The 4348-nt window shown below is 48.7% G+C and overlaps 1 protein-coding gene across 2 annotated transcripts in view; it reads right to left on the bottom strand.

Moving 5' to 3' along the window:
• CPEB3 (cytoplasmic polyadenylation element binding protein 3) overlaps nucleotides 1-3940 on the bottom strand; it is a 202680-nt gene extending 198740 nt beyond the window's left edge. Inside the window, exon 1 of one of the 2 annotated variants that reach the window (XM_019502641.1) lies at nucleotides 3836-3940. The gene's annotated coding sequence lies outside the window, so the exon portion shown is untranslated. Of the gene's footprint in view, nucleotides 1-3392; nucleotides 3572-3835 lie in introns of those variants that run through there. The other variant, XM_019502642.1, reaches the window with a different exon arrangement.
• Nucleotides 3941-4348: the final 408 nt, after the last annotated feature.

Raw genomic sequence — 4348 nt, 5'->3', positions numbered from 1 at the left:
GAGGGCAGCAAGACAGGCCCTATGAGGAGAGACTGAGGGACCTGAACCTGTTCAGCCTCAGCAAGAGGAGGCTGAGGGGGGACCTGGTGGCTGCCTACAAACTCATCAGGGGAGATCAACAGCAAATAGGTAGAGCCCTTTTCTCCCCAGCACCACCTGGGGTGACAAGGAACAATGGGAATAAGCTGATGGAGAATAGGTTTAGGTTAGAGGTCAGAAGGCAATATTTTACAGTTAGGGTGGCCAAAATCTGGAACCAACTTCCCAGGGAAGTGGTCCTTGCCCCTACCTTGGGCAAATTCAAGAGGAGGTTGGATGATCACCTGTCTGGGGGCTTGTGAACCCAGCATTCATTCCTGCCTGTGGCAGGGGGTCAGGCTAGATGATTTATTCAGGTCCCTCCTGGCACTATCTACCATGAAACTTTCAATGTACTTTTGTCCACTTCAGCCTTCAGATTAAGTCAGTAAAAGCAGTAAGGAGGACCTGCCCATCTTTTATTTTAACAATTTTAATTTAATGAATGCATTAGTTATTTTGTTTCAAGTAGAGTTTAAATTCCGTTATAAAAGTAAATGGGATTTTTCATTTTCTGTACAAGCATAAGCAAGTTTGTTAATTAGCTCAGGCATTTATCCTTTAGAATCTTAGGAAAGTAGGAGTAGAAGCAACTACACAAGGTCATCTAGTCAAGCCCTCTGCTCAAGGCAGGATTGTCCACGACTACACCATCTCAGCCAAGTGTCTGTCCATCCTGCTCTTGAAAATGTCCAAGGATGGACATTTCACAAGTCTTCTAGGTAGCATGTTTAACGCTTGACCACCCTCACAGTTATAAAATTCCTCCTGGTCTCCAATCTCAGTTTCCCATGCTGAAGCTTGAGGACATTACTCCTAGTCCTCTCCCCTACAGCTACAGAGACAAACCCATTTTCACCCTCTTTATAAAAGTCACCCTTCAGGTGTTTGTAGAATGCAGACTATTATCAAATAACCCTAGTTCTTTCAGCCTTTCCCAGGCACCTAATCATTTTTATTGCTCTGCACTAGACTTTAATCTGTCCACATCCTTCTTGAAATGTGGGGCCAAGAACTGGACACAGTACTTCAGGTAAGTTCACCAATGCTGATTAGAGTGGAAGAATCATTTCCCCTGATTTGTAGGTGACACTCCTGTTAACACAAATCAGTGTTCAGTTTATAGTCCAGTCTAAACTCCAGAACCTTCTTTGTGGTACTGCAGCCTAGCCAGTCACCCCGCAGTCTGTTTCTGTGCATGCAATTATTCCATTTCAAGTACAGGACTTGGGATATACCTGCACTTGGCCCTCAAGCAATCAGTTGAGTCAACAAGGACATTTGTCCAGTCTGTCCAGATAGTTCTTGTTCCTAGCCCTACCCTCTAGAGTGACTGCAGCTCCCCCCAACTTGATGTCATCCACAAATTTGCTAAGCATGTACTCAATCCCATCATCCAATTAATTAATAAAAAATGGACGTGTAGCAGAGATGGTCCCTGGCCAAAGCAGCCAGCAGTCTTGAATCCAAGCCAGCAGCCTAAACACAAGGCTACAGCAACAGGACTTTCTGAAATTTAAAGACATGTTAATAGTTCTTGACTCCTCATTTATATGTAACTTTGCATTCCCATTTGAATCACTAAGTAAATGCTATTCTAAATGTCTCGAGTACAATTATTTTATACAGTTATGAATTATGTTAACTGTTTCTATTAATGCTAGAGCAGACAAGGGAGAGAATATTTGTCAAAACAAATGGCAGACAGCCTATAGACCTTTAGCTCTGGCAAGCTCTGTAGAACTCTATAGACTCCTAAAGCAATCTTTACTCAAAATATTAAGGAACTAAATGTGGTAGAGTAGAAGTGTGTTCCCAGAGGAGCCAGTGAATATAAAGTGCTTCACAATACTTTCTGCAATTAATCTGCCTAGGCAGACACTTTTGAATTTCCAGAGTCCCACTGAAGTCAACAGCAGCTGAGCAGGTGCCCAAGTCAAGATGTTTGAATGCAGTTGCAAAATTAGTAGCCATGCTTGGAGCTGCATTCTTTGCATTTTCTCCCAAACTTGCTGAAGATTAATGACAGCACAACTCATTTAAAAAAATGCAATACATTAACACAGAAAAACATTGAAGAGGTTAGAAGAAAACTCTATCAGACACTTTGAAAAGTAATGGAGATAAGTTTATGTACTTAGTACGTAATTTTCTACAATGAGTCCTGGCACAGTAGAAAAACTATGCGTTCAAGTAATTTCCCATGTCCAACAATTTAAATCTTTCATGGCTGTTAATATCTCTTCTAAAAAAAAGAATGGAAAAAAAAAAACCCTCCTCCATAGAGCATTAATGTAACACCCAAACCATAGGCATAATGCAACATTTATCCAAGGCACATCATTTCTGCAGAAAGGCACACATTTGAAAGCGACTGAAGAGGACTAAGAAAAGGTCATGGATACATTTTGTAATCCTTGCAGATCGTTCGTCCTATTCACTTCAGTATTGACTACTGGACATGCTAAAACTTTCAACATATGCACATGTGTATGTTGGTAGTATATACCAAATGGTAATATTAAAATAAAACATGAGAAGGAAGGAATTGATGCTTTTCAAAGTGGGAAGAGGAAGAAGACAGTTGTGACCTTGTCTATACAGGAAAAATATACTGCTTTAGCTAGTATAATACAATGCAAATAGTATAACTCCCTACTTTAGGTGCAGTTATGGTGGTGCGAAGGTGTTTTGCACTGCTATACCAATCCCTATACAAGAAGAATAGAACTATAATGCACCATATACCTATGACACCAATATAACTCCATAATGGTTCTTACCACCAACTAGGTCACTAAACTGTATACCCTGACCATTATACCAACAACATTTTCAAGCCTAGATGAGGCCTGAACAAGAGAGTATATAGTGTGGGAAGGGAAAAAAAACAAATACAGACGGGGGGGGGTGGAAATGAAAATACACTTCAGCTGAAGAAAAACACATGTTCAATTTCAGGTATCCAGTTACGGAACAATTTGCTAGCAGTTCAATTAACGCAGGCATCAGACCACATCACAAGACCTCGTTTCTCAGGGATGCTTTTCACCTCCAGCTAATATTTAATATTAAACCACCAGGCAAAGGAAACAAGCCTCTCCCACGGAGGTGAGGCAAGGTTGGGGTGGGGGGAAGTAACCTCTGAAGTTCACTCAGCCCTTCCTGCACCTGCCCATCTCTACGGCCAGGGCTGCAGTGCCCAGCACACAACTGTCAGTTTGCTTCAGTTGCCCAGAAACGACTGGTAGTTCGGTGTCACTGTAGTTGACAAATCGTGAAATATTTTAGTAAACGTCAGGACAGACACCCACCGAGACCACAGCGCCGAAGGAACCAGAGGCTCTTCTAGACCAAGCACGAAGTGCTGGTCGCTCCTCAGGGAGCCCCGGAGAGGAGACTCCCCAGTGGGGCTGTCACAGAGACCGTTAACGGCCATAACCGACCCCCCCGTCCCGGACCAGAGGCAGAGACGAGACGACCCGGGCGCGCACGCTTCGGTACCGGCTCCAGCCCCGCACCCGCCCCGTCTGGGCGCAGCTCCCACCTCGCCCTTCGCCACAGGCCCGCTCCCCCCACGGCGGGAGCTGCTCGCACCGGCGCGCGTCTCTTGGGGAGTGCCCGGGGGTCCCTTCCCCCTCTCGTCTCCGAACGGCTGCGGGGCACGAAGCAAATTCCCTCCCTTCGGGGGAAGCGGCGGCAGGGGCTCCGCTCAGCTCCCCCGGGGCGAGGGGGCAGCAAGGGGCTTGGTGCTGACCTTTCCCTCAGCGAGCGTGGCCATCCCGCCGCCGCCGCCACTGCCGTTCCCCTGGGAAGGCGGCGCCTACCTGCCCGCGAGCGGCAGCCGGGACGCCGGCCCCGAGGGCCTTTAAATCCCCTCTGCCGCGGGAGGCGCCAGGACTACATCTCCCAGGGGGCCGCGCGCGCCGCCCGGCATCGCCGACGGGGGGCGGGGCCGCGCCGCCTGACCTCACAGAGGAGCCAGCCCCGCCCCCTGTGCGGCGCTGCGCAGCGCAGCGCGTGGGGAGTGTGGGCCTGCGCCCGCTGCAGACTCCTCCGCCGAGTTGGGCCCCGTCCTAGCCCCTGCCGTCGCTTTTTCCCGCTGACGGAGGGGCCACTGGGGCGGCGCGGGGAGGAGCCGCTGTCGCTGCTAGGCTCCGGGCCCGTGGCTAAGTCGGCCACTCTGCCCGTGCTGCGGTGGCGGGGCCTGCGCGCCCCCGGCCCTGGGGATGTCGGAGCCGGCGGGCTCGGCGCTGCAGCAAACCATGGA

This window comes from Gavialis gangeticus, unplaced genomic scaffold (genome assembly GCF_001723915.1).
Source record: "Gavialis gangeticus isolate Ggan-Ray unplaced genomic scaffold, GavGan_comp1, whole genome shotgun sequence".
NCBI classification, from domain to species: domain Eukaryota; kingdom Metazoa; phylum Chordata; order Crocodylia; family Gavialidae; genus Gavialis; species Gavialis gangeticus.
The sequence above is the reverse complement of the archived record's forward strand: the minus strand, read 5'-3'. Positions and strand labels throughout refer to the sequence as shown.